The sequence below is a fragment of the Poecilia reticulata genome, linkage group LG3 (genome assembly GCF_000633615.1).
Source record: "Poecilia reticulata strain Guanapo linkage group LG3, Guppy_female_1.0+MT, whole genome shotgun sequence".
NCBI lineage: Eukaryota > Metazoa > Chordata > Actinopteri > Cyprinodontiformes > Poeciliidae > Poecilia > Poecilia reticulata.
In genome coordinates, this window is record NC_024333.1 from 11,060,392 (window position 1) to 11,081,953 (window position 21,562).

Below are 21,562 nucleotides of genomic sequence, written 5' to 3' on the forward strand. Positions count from 1 at the left end.
GGGGGGGTACTGCTGCAATAAAGGGAACATGTTGAAAAAAATGGAACTGTGTTTCAGGTTAGTTTGAATCTGCTGTGTGAAGCACACAACACAAAGCAGAGGAGATGTATGGAATCACTTAGCCCACAATGTTTTACCCTGACAAGGAAATCTTTCTGCAACCACAGAAGAAAAGGGAAACGCGTGCTCTTTTTTTTTTTTCTTCATTGTCTGTTTTGTATTCTGTTCGGAATAAAAGCAATTTGAGAGTCGCTCCAGCTATTGAATTATTTAGATACAACTTAGTGCAAACGCTACCAACAGAAATTGATGATATCCATCTCAGTCAGGCAGTAAAGAATGAGGCGCACCTGTAGCTGCCATGGCCTTTGGCTTCTGCGATCCCATTGGCTGCCAGGACTTCCTGTTGAGTGGCGTGGTTTTGTGGATTTCTTGTCTTGTGTTGGTGACAGAAGATTATTATTAAACTACCTTTGTACATTACATTCGCAACCAAAAATGAATAGCAATAAAACAATTATGTGAATAGGACAGTAGATCTTCTTTTTTTGGCTTGTGGATTATTTTAAACTTTAAACAGATTTCAGTGCAATGCCTTTGAAAAAAAAAACAAGAAACAAAACAAAAACATGCAGATTATTCCATTAAATGTAAGTGCAGTATTTAGTGTTAGTAATCGACTCAATCACACCTTTTTCTCTGTTCTTAACTGTAGCTCCTTTGTGGGTTTTAAACCAAACACTTAAGGCTTTGAGCTACATCAGAAGATGGTAAAAACCTTTCAGAGAATGAATTTAATTATCCTTAAATAGCTGCACAATTCCCTCATCTGTTAATGTGAAAATATAGAAAACACAGACGTCTCAGAAATAGCATAAAAGACAAACAAGGAAAATTGGTGCAATTTTACAACATAAGGAGAACTAAGAAACTATTTCCACATAGGCGACAGCTTTTTATTAAAAAGAAAACCGTAAATAGCAAATCAGAGAATTTCATATGTTACTATTGTGTTACTGCTTACTTGAACATTTCTGCTTGTCTGCCGGTCAACAAATAAAGGAACTGTCACCGCATTTGTGAATATTCCTTTTGGGTGTCGTAAAGCCCTGAGAACTATATTGTATTTATGTACTGTGAGCAGCAGCCTAAATGCAGGAAATCTGTTTGACGGTGAAACTCTATGGTTTTCATTTTCCTGAAATGACTGGCAATTTCAGTATTTCAGTCTCAGTGAACTACACAAGCGACTCATACCGGGAGCAGTTTCTGAAAAATGTTGTCGAGGGCAGAGCTGAGTGCAGATTAGGAAGTAATTGAGACGGAGTTTGCAGTTTTACATTAAAAAAAGTTGGAAAATGTGTCAGTAGAAAAGCAACAATGGCAAACAAACAAGCAAAAAAAAAAAAAAACAACAAGCAAGCTTTGATAAGCAATGTTTATCACTTCAAATGTTATTCAGTTTTCTTTATTTATATGTCAACACAAATTGTTAAAAGATTTTGAAAACCTACAATTAATGTTTTCTTTTTGAACACATCTTTAGTGTATTTGTTTGATTGGAAAAAAAGGAACAATATGCTAAGGAATTTTTTTTTCATATACTCTCTAAGGAGAGAAGTGATTGCCTTCACTAATTTTGTATAAAAAATTTAACTGAAGCATTTTTAATAATTTATCCTTTCCTTTATATGACTGACCTGAGTTAGTTAGTCATGTACTGTGTGCAGAACACTGGGGATCCTGTCTCTTGATCAAAATGGGAAAGACGAGAGAACAGGCCGTTCAAGTGAGGCAGATGTGAATTGAAATTTAGCATCTATGAAGTTAAGAAAAAAAAACCAACAACTTGTCTAAACAATTACTAAGTCTGAAACAAGTGCAGCTGCAACAAGGTTGGGTGAAGACTCAAATCTTTTTTTGTCAACTTGCACAATTAGGAGGAAAGTGACAAAGTTAAATAATGGAGTTTAAAAGAAACCTCTCACGCTCACTCTTAGAGAACAGCAGCAGTGTTTTGAGTAAGAGAAGCTCCCACCAGGGCCGGCCCATTGCATAAGCAAGATGAGCTTCTGCGTTGTGTCCTCAACACAGCACTGGGCAGCAAAAAATGTTGTACTTCTCATAAGGGATAAAAATCTTTTTGAGAAATGTTCAGTAATCTTTAATCAATTAGAATAATTGATTAAAGGCTTGTTTGTCAGATTGAGTACCTTTAAAAACTAACATTTAAGCTATTACGTACTTCTCATTAAGCCCACAGTTCTGTATTAAAATGTTTTTAGTGGTCTGGATATTTTCATGATCTGTAAATGAAAAAAATATATATAAGTAACAGGAATGATAATTCCTCTTATGATTAACCTGTGTGTAATTAATCTATATAATATGCTTCACTTTGTGAATATCAGTGTAATATAATTTATCAAATGTGGCTGAGTCTCAAATGAGCTCCAAAGGCTTATAAATAAGAAATACAAAAGAATGTAAAACTATATATTTATCTCAGACTAAAAAGAATCTTGTATATAATTTATGTCATTGTCACAGACCAGATTATAATACTCTGCTAGGTTTTCTTAGTTGAACATTTTGTCAAGAAATCTCAAGCCAACAAAACGAACAACACACATGTAAAAAATTAAAAACGGTGAATCAACAACAAAGACTTATTTGAACAGCTGGTAACATTTTGGTGATGAAGTTTCAAGTTTAACCTATGAAATTAAACTATTTTCTGTACATATTCTAAAAGAATTGATCAATATACTAGATCAGGCAGAGAAAGATGAGTATAAAAAAGTTGTACTGGTTGATGAATATATTCCCTTTCATAATTTAATGTTGCTCATTTAGTTATACACCTTCTATAAGCTCAATATCCTCGTTTTATAGAAAATCTTATTATTTAAGGGTGGCATTTTCCAACTTTGTGCAATTTTAATTCTTGTTATGGTTGAAGGTTTGAACCATTGTTTCCCAAAACCCCTTTCAGAGCATTAGATCATTAATATATTAATAAATTATAGACTACATTCATTTCATTAAATTAATAGAAGGAATTGTGAATCTTTTGAATCTAAAATAAAGTGTATCTTTGTTCCACTTTATCTGCATGTTAAATAGAATCCCTTCCTTCCCCTGGACATCTTAAAAGGTTGTCCTTTGCAGATTGAGATTCACTTGATAAATGGTTATTGTTGAACCAGAGCAAAATATATATTGATCAAGAGTCATGACATAGTAGATTAATAGAGCCGTTGTTATTTTTTGTTCCAACCTGTCTGCGTTTTGATGCTCAGGGGAGTCTGCTGTCTTCTTCTGATGTCATGGATGCAGAAAAGATCAGACAATAAGCTAAATAAAGACGCTCTATTAAACCAGCAATTACCTCGTAAGGCTGAAATGATTCATTGCATCTTATTGAAGGTAAGAGCTCTGTGAGTGCCACATAACTAGATTATACATTTTAGTTTCCCCGATGACATAGCAGCAAACTGAAACACCACTTTTCTTCTTGTAAACTTTATAGGAACAGCTATTCGTCGTCCAGTAGATGCGGTTGCAACACGGACTTCATCAGTCTGAGAGAAAACAACAATACGATACCAAAAAAAATAAAAATAAAAATCCTTTGAAGATTTCCTCGAGCGGAGGGCTTCTTGCACTGGGACTACTTTCAGCTGTGCATTGACTGGCAACTCCAGAGCCAGTCATGTCAGCTGTCGATCAAACTGGAAAAGCACAAAAGTCTGGCTCCCAAACCTCCACCAGTGTGTGCGGATCGCAGTGCAGGGCTACCAGGGGCCAACAACATTAAAGTGCCTGCTTCTGCTTTATTACCAGAAAGGCACAATAGCTCTGCCTGCCAAAACCCTTGTGAATTCACATTCCCTCCTAAATTAGATGTACCTGCAGACCGATGTGATACAATTAGGAGCTGATTATTTGTAAATCAAACGATGACAGCCTGACCGTGTGGCTGTCTGGGATGTTGTGGTCCTCTGGTAGCCAATCCCCTGCCTCGGGAGAATGGTAATTGATTCCCAGGCCCCCCCTGTGGGAATGCTGCTCTGCTCGTCTCGCAAGGCGGAGATGCACAAGTGTCTCTGGTACTGGAAATTTCAATGAATACATCCATATTGTAAATTTCTCCACAGAGTTTTCAGGCAGAAAACTTTGGGGTGAAAAAAAAAAAAAAGGTGAAAGGTTTTTATTGCAGTAGAGTGAGGGTGGAAAACAGAAAATAATGCAATTAAGAGAGAATAAACTTTAGCAAAAATGCATTAGATGGTTTTTTTTGGTGCTTTTTGGCAAGTGACTTGACATTTAAATGTGTGTTGCATGTGGTTTTGGTAAGTGTATGTGCCGTTTCATCTGTATGTGTTTGTGGCCTGTGCCAAATCTCTGCCGTTTTCTGAAGCCTCTTTTAAAAATGTATGAGACGTTGAACCATTGTGTTTGTGTACACACACCCTGACTTCAAAGGGTAACTATGCATGATAACCTTTACTTTTTAGTCTTTTATCTGAAGCACCAGCGCTTGCTGTAATGTGACATGTAGATGCAGGTTTGCCTGTCCTAGTGTTAAGCTAATAACTGATTGATCTAAGGAACTCTATCTGGACAATTAACTCCAAAAGGAAAAGCCACATGTTAATGTGTTAACTTGTGGCGTCCACTGTCGCCACATGCTTTCTCAGACTGCTGGACAGTCAAAGACTCCACGCAATCAGATAGAGTTCCTCAGATCAATCACCTATTAAGATTATATAGGCTCACTGTGTTATACCCAGTATCAAATAGAAATTGAATTTGGTCTGATATATATCGATTGGTATACCAATTTGATTGGGTGCAACACAAATAAATACGATCAAAATGATGTAATGCAGTAATCAGAGCTGAAATAGTAATACAGCATTTTCATTTCAATTGATAATAAGAAAATCTGCATCAGGTATCTTTTATGGTCAGGTGCCATCACAAAAATGTTGTAGTTTAACATAATAAACAAAACTATGATTTATTTATTATTTTTTTGGTTAAAGCCAATTCTGACACAATAATTTGTTTCATGTGAACAGTAGAATCAAATGCAAGCAAGTCCAAGCGGTGAAATGCAAACTGTGACAGAATAGAGAATAAAAGACAGATTACAGAGACTGTGACCTGAGAGTGTATCAAAACAGGCATCTTGTGAGAGCACTCCAGCCATCAGTTCGAGAGCTAAGAGAGTGCTTCATTGAGGATTAGGTCCTTTAGAATCACTCATCCACAGATCTCAGCCAGTATTCCCAGTGAGACTGATTATCTGGGCCTGTCGCAGACACAGAGGATAATTACAGGGTCTCCCCGAGGTCACTGCTCCCACCATGCCCCACGAATGGAAATGCACTGCTGAGCGAAATGCCGGCAATGGCAGGGGAGGGATACAGGTTATTCTCTCTCACCTGCATGCACACAAACAAACCAAAAATGATTCCCTTAAAAAATAAAATAGAATAAAAAATAAGAAAAGGTATGGCATCATCTGCCTGTCGTCTCTGTCTTAATCTCAAACATTTCAGTCTTAATTATCACCGACTTTTTCCCTCTTTAAGTTTATTTCCCGCCTGCCCCCCACAGCCCACCCCCTCCTCTTTGTTGTCTTTTGTCCTATTTCAGCTCTGCCCCTCCCCCTAGTGGCAACTTTATACATTACATAATGATAATTTAAGTGATATAGCGCAAGCTAATTTTCCCATGCTGTTCCAGAACTAATTGCCACTACTGCTGGAGTGTGATAAAGATGTACAAGGATAGGAGGGGAAAAAATAGCTGGAGTTAGATCCTTGGCAAGGACAAAGTGACACGGAAAGAAATCCTAGACCTTTTTCTGTCCCAGGGCCCCTGCAGAAACATGACACCAAAACCCCTTTTACATCCAAAATAAAACTGCCTGCAGCAGAATGCGTCTTCTTAAAGGATTTGCCAAAACATCTGCACATAAAACTGCAAAAAACTGCAAAAAAACCAAACAAATAAAAAATAAAATAAAATATAGAATTTCTAGAATTGATTTCTTGGTTTTATTGCATGAAGTGTGAGAGAACACACACATTAATGTACTTGTTGATGCAGTTATTGTATTTTGTTAAGCAGATTTTAGCGTGATTGGCTTGATAATAGTTGATACCAGTGAACAGAATTGTATCAATCATTCGACAAATCGAATGAAGTAAAAGCCATGGCATCAGTGTTGTTTTGTTCAGCATTGCTCTGACGGTGGCCCTCATTAATAAGTTATAAAGCTCAGGCTTCTCCAGACGGGGTTGGGTTGGTGTTTGTCTTCAGAGGGAATCTTTATCCTTATTTGTCATGTAGTCTGACTTAAATCTATAAAAGTCAAAGAAGAAGTAAATGGAGGTAAGCCAGAGGAAAGTCATAGAAGCGAACAATACAATGCATTATAGCATTTAAATAAATAAATAAAAAAAAGATGCATCCTGCTCCGGTTTGTCCTCTGTGACACGCCTCAGAGACATTAGCAGCATTTAGGACCACTCCAGAGCCAACCTTATGGACCACTGAGGACCCCACCCGCTCTTCACCCTCTTATGTTGTGTGTGGCTGCTTAATTATTGATGCTTATGTATTGCTGATTTTGGTCTTTGTGCCGTCCCTGATGAATGCTCCGGTGAAGCGGATGGAGGTATTTATCTAACTCAGAAAGTAGAGCTCTATTCCTCATCCTGTCCACGCGTGGCCAAGCCATCCCAGTGGATATGACCTCAGCATTGCAGCACAGAAAGAAAGTTCTCACACACAAAGGAGTGTGTTTCCATTAACCATTGCAATTATGCTTCTTCTCAGTATACAGCCATTCATGACATGCGGAAAAAAAAAAAACAACCCTCTATTAATAATACTACAAATATTCAAAATACTTCAAATATTTTCTTTTTGGGCAGTTTTCTCTCAGACTGGACTTGAAATGAGCCCTTATTACAGAATCGGGTCCCATTTTAATTCACTCATTAGTGGAATTAGAATGAAAAATCTGTTAAACTAACAAAACTTTAGCTCAATCAAATCTAATTAATTCTTTGATTAGCTCAGTTTGCAGAACCGGTACATGGTGTTAAGACTCTCAATAACATGAACCGACACTTTGAAACCCAGACACAGCTCAATGGCGCCCTCTTGTGCCTAAAGAACAACATTACAAAAACTCACAAACGTTCATGATAAAAAAAATGCAATAGACTTATTTTTACTTAAAAAAAAGCTAATTTAATGAATCAGATCATCTAGTTCAACTGCCAATTAACCTTCTGCAACTTTTCCTATTTTCTGAGCCTTTTCTGTGATTTACTATCAAACTTTATTTACTTTATACAATGTACTCACAGCTGAAATGAAAATAACTTCATCGAAATCATAATTGAAGCAAAACACTTTGATTCAGTTTATGCATTTTTTCTGTCTGCTGACTAAGATGTTGACTTGCTTGTCAGCTAGTTGGAGTGTCCACTTTGAAGAAATGGAGAAAATCTCTGTTCTCCAGGAGATGAGACCCCGAGGTCTCCAACTGCCAGTCTCAGAGAAGTTCGATAGATCTTATCAAATAGATCTGGTTACCGAAGCTGTAGCTCTAAGAAGGTGGAGGACCTCCAAAAACAATATTAGCAGTATTGACATCTTTAATGTGTGGCAAAGGTCTAATCCCAGAGGTCGGTGCACTAATGGGGAAATATTGAGTGTTGCCAGAACAGAGGTTTTCTTCTAATCTTTCCATTATGTGCTTTGGACAACCACTTTCAGCTGGGATGAACATACAGAGATGGATGGGAGATAATGTGATCAATCCGGATACAATAAAAGGGGTGATAACTCAAAGACATTCACACTCTCCGATGACTAGCCCGTCTGAAAGAATACTATTAAATCGGGATCTTTGAGCCATTTCCTCTCTCAGTCTCTTTCTATGGTCTGCTGAGTGATCTAATCAATGCACTTTCCATCTTTTTCCATTTCATCCTTGACTTATTGCAATCCTTGTAAAGTCTTTTCTGTGCCTCAGTTTAAACTTTTATCTTCCAGACCTTACCAGAAATCAAACACTTTCACGATTCCTTCAGCTGCCAGTACATTTTTTTTTCCCCAACACAAAGGTCGGTTGTGATGCATGACCAGTCAATAGGCTGAAGGACAGCAACCGCCATCCTCCACTATTTAAACGTGAACACGAGTGCTACACATTTCCCTGACCATGGGGACTGGCAGGTTGGCAGAGACTCTCAGAGCAGAAATTGCAAAGACACATCCAGTTCTGTGATGCAGAACTAAGACACCGTTGCTAGTCTGTGTTTTAGCAACATGAAATGTTCTTTTTTTATGCCTGCAGCTCTATCAGAGCACCCTATCTCTGTTCCACATCCAGTCACGCTGGTGCAGCACACCGGCTCCAGCAGCCAGCGGAGGGCACTGTAGCTGGTGATAACACACTGCATTGTCTGAGTTTATAACATGGTTGGCTGAGGTCTTGTGTTTTAACTCCAGCTGAAGTTGTTTTGGACATGAAGGGGTTGTGTGGACTCCGAGAGACAGCAGCTGAGCTTAAAATTTCAGTTGCGATTTAGTTTTTGCATAATTAAAAAAAAAAGATATACAAACAATACAATCCCTTGCTTTGTATTTAACAGCTCCCTCTTGACATAATGGGGTGTGAACGCAGGATCTCTGGGGGTCTCCAGTGATGTGAGGCACCTAGTTGCTGGGAGTGTTGTGGGTTTTCACAGCAGCATCCCTAACTATCGAGCTTGTTCTGGTGTTTCCTGCTGGTTTCTATTGGACGGGGATGCAGGGAATTTCAGGGTCAAGTCAATGCCTCAGGCTGTTTGTTGGGTTCCTCCAAAATGTCCAGAGCAGGATTGGTAATGTGGCATGGTACATTGCTCTCTCCTGCTGGCAGAAGTGGCTGCTACCTAAAGTGTCTCTGACACTTTGGGTCATGCTTAGTCTGCAGCTCTGGTGTAATGAGTAATGACACTATTTATTATTATCAGCTTAAGAATCATATTGGCTATCTGTTTATCTGATCAGTTAAAAGGCTAAAAAGGCTCATTGTTCTTATTTGGCTTCAGCAGAAGCCAAAATGTCTGACACTAACTATTCTCTAAAGTAAACAAAAAAATATCTGAAGACATTATACATCTATATATATATATATATATATATATATATGTATAATGTATAATGTCTTCAGATATTTTTTCTGAAGACATTATATATGACATTATATATATATAGAATATATATATATTCTTTTTTTTTAATTCAGCAAAAAAAAAAAGAAGACGAGATAAAAGACAAATTATTCAAGATATAAAAGTATTTTTACTGGTAATTCAAACATCTGTAATAGAATGTGGGAATGGCTTTATCTTCCTCCCTTCCCCATTTTTCTCTCCTGCATAGATGCTGCCTACAAAACCATTTTAGAAGCCGTGCCCCGAGTCCATCTTTTAAAGTAAGTTTAAAAGCTTTCTCTTCAGAGACTTGCATTTGTGGCCACTTTGAAGTTAATCAGTTGCGGAAAGGAAAGAGAAAAAAAAAAAGTAGCACCAGAAACCCTTCCAGAGATCATTGGTTGCAGCTCAGTAACCACAGAAAATTAAGTGATTTTCTGCTTGCAAGACAGTGCGGCTGGTTAAAGACGTTACATAGGCTAAAAAACAGAGAGGGTGTTGAAACAAAGCCAGAAAACATCTGAGATTTTTCTAATTCGGTGTTCTGTGCTATTATCATTACAATTTATGAACTAATAATTATTCAGTTTGCCCATTTACAGCAGTGCTGATCATTTAAGGCTTTTTCCAAGCAAGGTGTATGTCTCAGTGACATATAAACTCATTTGAAAGTTATTTTTTCTCTATCATTTCTGGTGATCCAAAGGAAAAGGCATCCTCTTCTCTTTTGCTACACTTCCAACTCTGCTTATTTCTTGTTTTCTTTTTGATGTTCCTGGTTTGGTTCAATCTTAGGCTTCGCTATTTGAATGAAAAGGAAACAAAAAACATGCTCAGTATCTCATAAATATTATGTCTATGCAATTTATGCACAGGCTTAGTAGCAAGAATAGAAGGATGTTGGTTTATTAAGAAGTATCAATTAACGCCATTTAATGTGCCTATTGATCTATGACTGAGACTTTACATTAGAAAAAAATCACGACACTTGAAAGGTTTAAAGGGAAGGTTTAAAAACTCCCACTGATTAATGAGATTGATATAATCAATTCACCATGTTATTTTGAAAATGAAATGTAACCAATTCATTTCAATTGAATTGAAAAAAATCAATACATTTTTTCTGAAACTAAAACTCTTCTTGCTTTGATTAATTGTGTTTGTAGGTGTGTTTGTTTCATTTCCTGTCAGAGACAAACTTCTTGATGAAAGCGAGTTTCATCTCGATCTTCCAGGGTGAATAATTGTGGGCATAGCTGTTTTAGTCTTCTCCAAACATCAACTCTTTTGTTTACTTATTTTGATGAAACTATAAACAAGGTTCATCAAATATTAAGTTATTTTTTATATTAAATGCATCTGTGATTGCACCGATTGGTCCAAGCATTTCAGGTCTCTTAAAAACATGCTTCTTTATAGAGTCAAGTGATGAATATATTTGTCAAAAGCATCTGTATGTTGCAGTGGTATCAACCGGTTTAAGACCGGTTGAAACCGGTTCACAAGAGTCATGCAACAAGACAATGATCTGAAGAACACCAGCCAACGGCTTTAAAATGGTCATTTTATCGGAGAAGACTATTTAATATCCAAATCTAAATGAGATGCTGTGTCATGACCTTGACCAGGCAATTTATGCATGGAAATCCTCCAGTGAGATGACAATGTTTCAAAAAAGAGTGGGGTGAAAATTCTTCCATAGCAATATAAAATACAGTTCTCTCAAAAACTTGAAGTCAATGTTTACGATCAAGGGTGACCCAACCGATCACCCGGTCGAGGAGGCAATTACCTTTTCCAGGTTGGGCCAAATTGGTTTGAATAGTTTTTTTTCCCCCCCTTTTATCAAAATAAATTTATAATTTTACAAACTGTTGGTTCTATGTAATCTTGAGTCGAAATTAAATTAGTTTGAGGATGTGAAACATGTAAAAGTCTGACAAAAAGTAAAAACACAATAAATGAACTTACAATTACAGAAACTTTAACCAATTTTTGACCTGCAACTTCCTTATATGACCTCATGTTTCAATCCCATTCAGACTTCCTTTGTTCCACTAGGGGCGCTGTCATCAGAGTACAAGCTAATTTTAACCTGAAATATACCAAGATGTCCAGGTAATCCTGGTTGTGTTTAGAAGAGTAAATGCTTATTTAATGCTTTACTTTAAATGATAGAAAAGTGACATAGGCACTATAATCAAAAGTCAATAAAAACCCCCAGATATTAAATAGTGATTTTCTTTTGATGCATCATCACACAAACTTCAACAGAGTCATCGGATAATTTTACTCAAAACTAGTTGCCAGACAAATGAACAAAAACACTTTATACCTTTGTTTGGATTTCTTTTTTAAACTAAACTAAATGAAGAAATACATAAAAAAAAGAACAAAAGGTGTATTTATCAGACATTCTCCTATTCCCTTCAGGCTCCTCCTCTCTTATCAACCTTCTTGCAGTGCAGAAAGGAGGAGGAGATGTTGTGCTGTTGGTGAATGAGAACAACACTGTGTGCTGCAAAGATAATTACGTTTGCCAGAAAATGGCTAAGTGATTGTAAAAGCCCACATTCCCTCTTGATATTTGCGAAGAAGGAGAAGCATTAAATACAGCTTTGACTGTTGTGACTAATGTGTTTTTTTTCCTTTTTTTTCAGATTTTCAAAAGTCTACAAATCACCGAACAGCCTATTATTTGCAGCAACTTTCCAAAGTAGTCATGTAGATGTACTCTGAGATGTAATTTTGGCAAACTCCTGCAAGACAGATTTAGCAAGAGCCTTTTTCTGTAACATAGTGGTTATACTGTGATGAAGTCATGATGATGCTGACAAGCACCAGCAGCTGTCTTAATGAAATCTTCATTTCACATCTTTTTAGACGGAGTTCTTATCTTGCCTGAGTGTTCTGGTGAGTTTCTGTGCACACTGAAGGCTGCAAGAAACTAAAGCGCCTTAACTGCAGCTTTTTGTTGCTGCCTCCTGCTGCTGCCACCTGCTTTAGTTCAGTTTCCAGGAAAGGCATCTCGAACAAGCTAATTGGCAGTCTCATGAAGTCGTTGCCCTCTCTCTGAGTCACGAGTGAACGCCTCAACTGGTGCGATGCATTTTTACTAGCTCTTTTCTCCAGTCCGGTCTTTGATGTGTTTGTTGTTGCAGGCAGTCAAACTAATGACTGATGAAAAAGAGAAGCAGAAAGAAATGAATAACAGAACCCAACTCCTGATGTAACATAATCCGTTTGTACGTTTCCTATTTATAAACTAGACATGGTTTCCACCTAATTTCACGTCATTCTTTGTGATATGCAAATGTTTAATGGTTCCTAACTTAATATACTGCCTTTTTGAAACCTCGTCCAGTTTGTTCCGATTGCAACAACAACAAAAACAGCAGTACTTTTTTCCTTTTCGAAACACTGCCTCGTTACTCACTAAAATGATTTAAGCTGAAAGGGAAAAAAGAGAAATTAAAAGGAAGAATACAAGACCTTCGTGGACTTCTTTCCCTTCGTTTTTCTCCACTGTCAAATTATTCCGCCTTGTTCCCAGCCGAGCTGCATGCTGAGACCTCTCCACCCCTGCTGTGACCTTTACAAATTTTGCCCTTTGGTGCTGCTTTGTGCAATGTGACCTTATTAAATTTTATTTTACGCCACGTGGTCAGGAATAAGTCCTCATCGGAACGCTTGACGAGTGCGTCTCGCCAAGCGCAAACAACCCGGGGAAATCGTTAAGATAGCGTTCAGGCCTAAGCAGGAGTATTAAGACACAGAGGGACGTGACGCGGAGAGGACGGAGTAAAAGAGACATTTACAAAGACAGAAACAACAGAGGAGAAGAGAAAAGGAGGCTTTTGACAAGATTCCAGTACACAATGACTCATTACTCTACATCTGTGTGTCTGGCAGGGTAGTGGCTCTTTACACCACAGCAGCTGCCCAGTGCAGTCTAGCCAGCCTTTGAAACGCTTTGCTACCCTGCAGGGTGGAGACACCATGCATAATCTTTGTTTCATTCTGTTTGTCTCTGAGCTGCTCACGCTCTGGTGCTTTTTCTTCCCACACAGCATAAAAAATATATGCACATAAACTGAAGTACATAATTAAAAGTAAGGAAAGAATTAGGAAAGCTATGAATAAGCTTACTTTTTTTGTGTGTGCGTTTCCCAGTAGCTGTAGGGAGGGTAACATCAATCATTCATTGACCACTTTGGTGTAAATCCCCCCCCAAAAAAAAAAAAAAAATACAGCATATTTCATTTTTAGAGCACACAGTGATGAATAGCAGGTGGATTTTTAAGGCTTTTTTTGACCCATTTCCTTTGAAAAGAAGGAGATTAAATTTCTCAGCCTAATAATTCAGTGATGACTGTGCTATCCTTCCATCCATCATTGGGTCAGCACATCAATATGTCAAACATCGTGACTGAACACCAGGTAAAAACTGGCATCTCGATCAGACACGGCCATATTTTATGTTTCGTGATAATTAGCTAAATGCTGGCTGTCATACTCAGATAAGCAACAGACCGTGGTACATAACCCTCTTTAGAGCCACGTAACAACAAGAACATATGCATTTCGGTATGCACAAATTTATGTCAAAGCACAGACTAGAACCAAAGAACTAAAGCTCCTGTCATGTAAATTTGTACAGTACGCCAAGATTTGCACAACAATGAACAAGGATACTTATTATGGGGAGAGACGATTGCTTTGTTGTGCAGCTGAAGCACGGCTACTGCAAACAGGCAGTGATTAGTCTACACATTCAAGGTTTTTCTTCTCCTTTGCTAAAGAAAGAGCTCCACCTCTTTAGCATTAAAACTTAAAATAAATTCTGCAAGATCAGATGATGATCTTTATTTAGAAAGGGTCCACTCCACTCTAAGCCACATAAAGCCGAATGCAGTATGTGGGAGTTATTCACTACATCCACACTTTGCCCCACATTTTGCCACATTATTTGCAATGCTATCTGCCATAATCTTACATTCTCATTCACAAAGCAAATAGGACCAAGGACAGGAGATGCAAACATCCTCATCAAATTCAGACAATGTGACACATTTCATGCCTTCTTATGTCAGACTGTGGTTTTGTTTGCTTCATCAACACATTTTGACTTTTTTTCTTTTTTTTTTGCCAAAAACATAAGATGTAGAAATGTGACAGAGAGACAGATATGTCTTCAGAGTGAGCTTAAGGATAAAATACAGAGTCACTCCTAAAAACTGCCAGAGCAACTTATCACAAAGGAACCACAACGAGGATGCAAATATTATTTGCTTTTTCTTACACAGTTACATTTCGGAGAATTATTTAATGCAATATTCAGTCCAAATATTCCAAATGCAATATCAGTTTGTGCAATTTTGATATCACAAAACAAAACTCTCTATTATGTTGATTATTGCATTCCAAGGATCAAAAAGTCAAACTTTGCTTCTAAGTAATATTTGCAGCCTGCTAGGTGGAATCTCATTGCAGTTGATTCCTCTGTATTCATAAACATAAGAGTGCACAAGACGTGAGGAACATGTTGACTCATCAAAATATTATCATAAGTATTTTGAAATAATGGTGCCGTTGTGTGAATTCTAATACCATTCCTAAATAGAAGAGGAATTTTTGTAAACACGGTTTTGCATTGTAAACAGGCAGCCAAATTGAATGAACTTTACAAGTTTGACTATTTGTAAAAAATTATTTCCACAGTTTCAGTTTTATACATTTCTGGGAAAATTAACACTTTTGTAACATGCCTCCTTTTGTTTGCAAAGGAAGCAGCGAGAGAGGCTGACTGTGCGCCTCAAACAGCACTGATCTTAGGTAATTGGGAGACTTTTTGGTGAACCTTTACATAAATTTACATTAGGATGGGGAGCTTTCCTATGTGTCCATGCATATTACCTCATTTAAATGTGAGCAAAAGGTGCCAGTGCACAGAGATGCCATTAGCACTGCAGTTTGAGGTATAAATCCCTCTTTGCAAAGGATTAAAGGGATAGTTTCTGACTTTTGAAGTGAAGTTCTGAAGAGTTAATATTTTAGCTGCAGTAGAAATCTCTCTTAGTCTTTTCGTTTAGTATAAATGCAGACTATTTGTTCCCACAGCATTAAACTAACTACATGATTTGGCCTAAAGCAGAAATCTCTCCTCAAATAACTCAAACCTGAAAAATGTCACAGCTGTTTTTGCAAATGCTATTACATTGATTTTGTTTAATTTTTTATCCTGCCTTTTTATCAGACACTTAAAAGCTGGTCTTTTTTGTCAGACATTCAAAAAATTACATTTTGGACATTTCTGGCCTTTTTATATGTAGAACCAGGATTTTTCCCCGGAGCAGTTGAATAGAACAAAAAATAAATAAAAAAATCTCTCCCAGCCATTGAGTTGTACAATCTGTACATTCTGTGATTATTCATGCATGTAGATTTATTTAAAAGATCATATTTATCATAATGTAGCCACTGTGTAAAAAATAATGAGTTTCAACACTTTTCTTAATCTTAATGCAGTAACCTTTCTATCCCAGTGAAAAAAAAAAAAAAAAAAAAAAAGAACCAATGGCAAAAAGTTTCAAAGCTTATAAAAATGGGAGTTTTGAAAAGAGTGACAGAAAAGTATCCACACTTGGTCATCAGTGCATTTTCTTTTCTCAGATGTCTCACTGAAGTAGATATATTTCAACTTTACATTAAAGAAGCCATTAGACATCCCTCTTGCTCTTTAAACAGACTGAAACCCCACTAGGCTTTAGAAAAAGGATCAAGGCAAAATTAAACTACTTCCTTCCTCCTTACTTAAAGTAAAAATAGATCTGCCACTGTAGAATTGGTAATGACAACAGGGCGGGTAAGATTTTCTCCCCCCCCTTTATCCAATCACAGTCTTGATGTCCTTGAGGATGGCTGACAGAAAGATGGATGAATCTTTTCAAGCTTTGATGGCTAATCCTATCAAGGATGTAGTCACCGTCTTCAAAATGTAATTAAAAATTCCAGCTAAAATTACTTGCTGTATCTTTAAAGAAATATTCTGGGCCGTTAATGATCTCATGCTGCTACAAGATTCTAGTCATTTCTGACACACCTGTTTAACCGTCTGCACCCCTGCTTCAACATTTAGAAATGTTTTATTCAAACCACATTTGTGTGTCTCTGTTTTCTGATAACACGATTCCTGTTTGCTTCTGAGAGTTACATTTTCTTCAACAGGCCTGGCAGACTATGGGGTCATTTAGGCTGTGGGAAACATCATACTTTTTCAAATTTTGAAAGAGTGGGAGAGCAGAGTGGGTCAAAAAGTGTCTGCACTATGGCTACTTTAAAGCTGGAAGGTCAGTGGTCCCAATCTCCACTCTGGATTTTGTATCTTTCAAATATTAGAAAGCAAAACACAATTCTCCATTGTTTTGATCTGGGTGTTCATCTCCACCTTTTAATTTTGACATACAAATCCGTCCATGTGTACCAACGACCATAATAATAAAAAAAAAAAGTATCACAGATCACAGACAGCATTGACTTTAAAATGCTTGTAAACCAATTAAAACATTTCAATAGTTCACGATTCACACTGTGACTCCTCTCTCTTCTGCAGTCCATCAAGGTAAGACTCAGAAAATTTCCATTCCAGTGAATGCATCTCATGCAGAGAATATCCTGCTGTGAAGAGCACTCAACTCTAAAAATAAAACTCGATTAGATAAACATGCTACAAAAAACAAAAAAACAAAAAAACAAAAAAACGTGCTATCCAATAGGCATGAACATAAATCTTCTCGAATACTTTTTGGTTGTTGATTTTGTTACCTTCAAAGTGAGGCGCATTTGTAGGTTCATGTTGTTTGTGAAGAAACTTGACAATGATGTGCAGTGAATTAGAAAAGGGAAACTACATGTGGCGTGGTTGGGAACAATGAAATATGACAAAGATTAGCAAAGACGGATGCGGTAAATGGAAAATAATATATATGTCATAATCTGTCATGTGAAAAATATGAAACAGTAAAGTACAATACAATTTCCACTGAATTCAACAGCTAGCCTTGCAACACTATTCAAACCCCTAAAACTTCTTCATATTTTGTGGTTGCAGTGATTTTGTATTTCTTTGCTGTTTTAAGTGATAGACCAACACCAGTACTCAGATAATTATCAAGTGGAAATAACTGGTTTTCAAATGTGTTTCGCAAATAAAATGCATAATGTGTTGATTTGTTTCTTGACGTTTAGCATTTTCAACATTTTCAAAAACAAAACAGGCATTGTGCAAATCGTACTGTTATTGGTAATACTATCTTTAACAGACTGAAAACATATGAAGACTCTGAAGAGGATAAGTAATGCAAAGAGTCAAAATAAAACCTCTCAACATTGCCAAAAAATTAAAGTATAAAACTTAACATTCAAAGGCAAATACAGTTTCCATTACAATAAACAATCCTGAGTTACTGAATGAAAACTTCCTGATAGCATGGCGGCTAGTTGATTACTGCTAGTTCTGAGTGGCTGTTTCTGACTGAGCGGAGTAATTATGCAGAACAGGGAGGAGATTGATTATTTTTTCTGTCTCATGTTAAGACAGCGGAAGTTTTAATACGTATGTAAAATGTATTTTTTTAAGTTATATGATGCAGCTTTAAGCAGAGGTTCGGTGTGAGAGTCACTACCATGTGGAGCAGAAGCGGCGCTCCGTCTGTGAAATATTACTACCTGTAGCGCGTAGCAGCGGTTCAACAGCGAGAGCAGAACCAGCGTCTTACATCGCAGCTCGATGACTTAAATAATTTTGCAGGTTATTTGTTTAGCTTTCTGACCGTCATGCTAATCCGGGTGAGTGTAGCTGTGCGCTGCTTTACCTGCTATCTGCAGGCAGTGAGCCTTGATATAGCCAAACTCTGTCAAGTATGACAATGTTTTAATACCTTTTTAGATTCGTCGTGTTGATGCATTTTGTGTCGGAAGGTAATTTTCCGCCGCAACACTCAAACATCCCCATTCACTTAGTGCGCTATAGTTCCACATCGCTTAGGATTTGTTGCTGCGTTTGCACAGTGTGAAGGAAAGAGGAGACCAGCTGCACAGGCAGGCTGCGAAATGAGAAGCAGGTGATCGGTTTGTGTGATCGGCAACAAGAGACCGCGATCGGTGGTCACCGATCATACACTTTTTCCACGGAAATCGGCCGATTATGATCAATCGGGACACCTCTTAATCAAACCAATGCATTGTAGTAGCGACTGTATGTTCAGAGTTGTTGTCTTGGAGATGAACCTCTGTCATTTTCATCGTTTAATAGGTTTTCTTAAATGACTCCCTTGAATTTAACTCCATTCATCTTTTTCATCAACTTTGAACTACTATTGTACTGTTTGATTTTTGTGTTTTGACTGATATCAGAAAGAATTAACAGCAATCGCATTAAGCAAAAGCACCCTGCAAAGCTGTTATTTTTGTTGTGGAAAAACAAGGAGTGTAATGATTTTTTTGAGAAATGACAGATCGGTCTGATACATATTAGACTGTAATGTGTTTGATCATTTCAACGTCAACGGCACTTTAACTCGGAGACATTAAAAAGAGAGCAGAATTTTAATTGTGAGTGGAAAAATGAACAGCTCAAGACAATTAATGCTGCTCCTCTAGGTGCTGAGGTAAACACAGAGTATCACTGTGGAGGGGTGGAAAATACCATTAAGAATGCAATTCAGTTTATTATCTATTCCAGATTCCCCTGCATCTCCTGTATTTGGGAGGGAAAAAAAACACAAATTAAAAACCTTGTTTTTTATGAGATATTTTGCACATGCACATTTTTAAAGAATGACAGAAAAGGTTAAAACAATCAGGTTGCTCATTTACTGCAAAGTTCTGAGCCAGAGTACTGATGTCAACAATAATGTGACTCATCCAGACAAAACACTCTTTATTCAGTACTGACAGTCCGTATCTTCATAAGGTTTGATTTTTTTTTTCTTTAAGTGACATGACAGAGTAAATCAAGCAGTGCAGCCTGGCAGTGCTAAGCCTAGCAGTGCTAAGCGTTGCTTTTATGGATGAAAAAAAAAAAAACACATTTGAAATGAGGTTACGGTTATTTGTTAAACGCAGCTGCTAATAGCTGCAGTTTTCTATACACTACTCAACTTTGTGCTACATATCTCAGTCATTTCTCCCGTGCTTAGACTGAACGTCAGGCTTTTTCCTTGTTATTCTTTGTTGGAGTGAACAGTCACAGGCTGGTTTTAATGCACTAGCACCCAAAACCAGTGCTTTTTAATTTAATTTATTTTTTTAAAGTCTTCTCCGACTGTTTGCCCTTTGTTAAAATTATGAAGATACTTTGAGAAAATTTGCTCCCAGATGACTTTATTTCCAGCTGAACTTTGCGTCATTTTGCATCATCTAGCCACATCGTATTTCATGTAACCTTTCGGCCGTGCAGAATGAACTTCAACCGCATTTGGGCAGTGCTGCTTCATACGTTTCACTAACATTTTTAAATTTTTTTTCTAGCAACTATCCTTCTCAGTAAACTTACTTTAACAGTAGCCTTATTTTGAATTGGTAAATTAAAAATTTCCATTTTTCCCTGAGGTGCAACTTTGTTTCACTTTCTTATTTTTCTCATTAAAATATAGAGACTTTGCAAATAAAACAATTTTTTTAATCTGCCAGAGGTTTGTTCTGTAATCTGTTTAACTGTGCAAAGAAAAAAAAAAAACAGTATTCTTGCAGAACTGAGTTTTGAAGAACAATATCCTGCCACCTCTTGTACAATTTTTTTATTAGTCCTGTCCAGCTTGTTGTTGTTATGCACCCTCAGGTTCTTGTAGAATTGCACCGTGTCCTCCTCCTCACTCTGTTTTCTGACAGGTGTCACTGACTCCCGCGCAGTAATAAGCAGTAAAGCCATTGTAAATGACAGCCTTCATTCCGTGAGGACACATGCACTCCTGATGAGGGGCCACTTCAAAGGTGACAACAACCCCAGAGAATGAGTTGTCACTTGATTGTTTGAGGAACATAGGAGTGACAGTCTATATATGGTGCCTGTTTCAGCTGCCATCTCAGCCCAAATGAACACTCGCTGCATACACCTGGCTCTGGATTTCTACATTGTTGGTCACAAAATACCAAATATAACAACTGCTCCTGGAAAAGTTATTTTATTTTTATTTTTATTTAAGACAGGCTTCATTAAACTGGTAGAATCCTGATGAAATTGGCAATTTGTTTACCAAATACTACAGTCTCTATCATTGTAAAACATACAAAACACATCATGCTAAACTGTAGAAGGATGTATTTTCCATTGGCATCTGAAAGCTTATGTTTTGAAATGATAACAATTTAAGACTATAAAATAAGAAGAGAACATCAGATTTTTTTTTTCTTTTGGTTTACTCCGATTTCTTTTTAAGGAATTTTCTGCTGGGCGATTCACTGTGGGAATATTGGTTCCAAAAATAAGATTGTCATTCATAGGAAAGCAGCAAAATTGACTGCTGTTAGTACAATTTAAATTCTGCAATGGATAGTTTCTTCATACGCAGATATACTGTACAAGCTGAGAAACATTTTGGATATAAATAGCAAATACAAAGCAAATTTACGTTATCCTGCCTTTAGTACAAAACAGTTTCAACTGTTTTATGACAATACTTTAAACTGTCAGAACATTTATGAGCCTATTTTTACTGCAGATTGCTTATGTATTGCACCATTTTCAAGCCCTCTATGTGTGACTTTTGCAAAGCAAGTGTTTTAGAAAAAATATTTGTCATTATCTATGAATGGAATAGGAACAGAAGTCCCTCCTCCTCATTTGAATTTTCTTTCAAATTTTCTTACTAAAGCTGGTTACCTAAACATTGTTGTCTTTTGTTTTTGATTTCTTATTTTCTTATCTTTCTTATAATAGCTTTCACATTATTTAAACATATTAATTTGAATTACATTCAAAAAGAAAATAATTTTAGCTTAAATGGACATGGACAGTAAGATCGTCAATATTAGTTTTAGTGCTGATTTTTTATTATTATCATCGTTGCTTGGCTTTATATTTAAGGATTCTTTCAGATTCATATTGAATAAACATCTAACTTTAGATTCCGTCTGTCCATCTTGGTCTGCCTATCTTCGCAAGGTTGGGGAGGTTTGGTGTCCATCTCCAGGGACGGTGGGAGGCAGGACACGCCACAGTGCCTCTCCAGACATGTCTTATGAGAAAAAAAGTCCAGGATCTCTTCATTTAATTCAATGCTAACTCAAAAATAACCTACGGAACATGATATCATTACTAAAGCCCAGGA

At 37.1% G+C, this 21,562-nt stretch overlaps 1 long non-coding RNA gene across 3 annotated transcripts in view; it reads left to right on the top strand.

The window, feature by feature from the left end:
- Window positions 1-12,519, top strand: part of LOC103461988 (uncharacterized) — a 44,888-nt gene extending 32,369 nt beyond the window's left edge. For 2 of the 3 annotated variants that reach the window (XR_001776486.1, XR_533248.2), the window contains 2 exons: window positions 3,303-3,429; window positions 3,533-5,989. This is a non-coding gene — a long non-coding RNA (uncharacterized LOC103461988). Of the gene's footprint in view, window positions 1-3,302; window positions 3,430-3,532; window positions 5,990-9,462; window positions 9,515-11,893 lie in introns of those variants that run through there. The other variant, XR_001776487.1, reaches the window with a different exon arrangement.
- The last annotated feature ends 9,043 nt before the right edge of the window (window positions 12,520-21,562 follow it).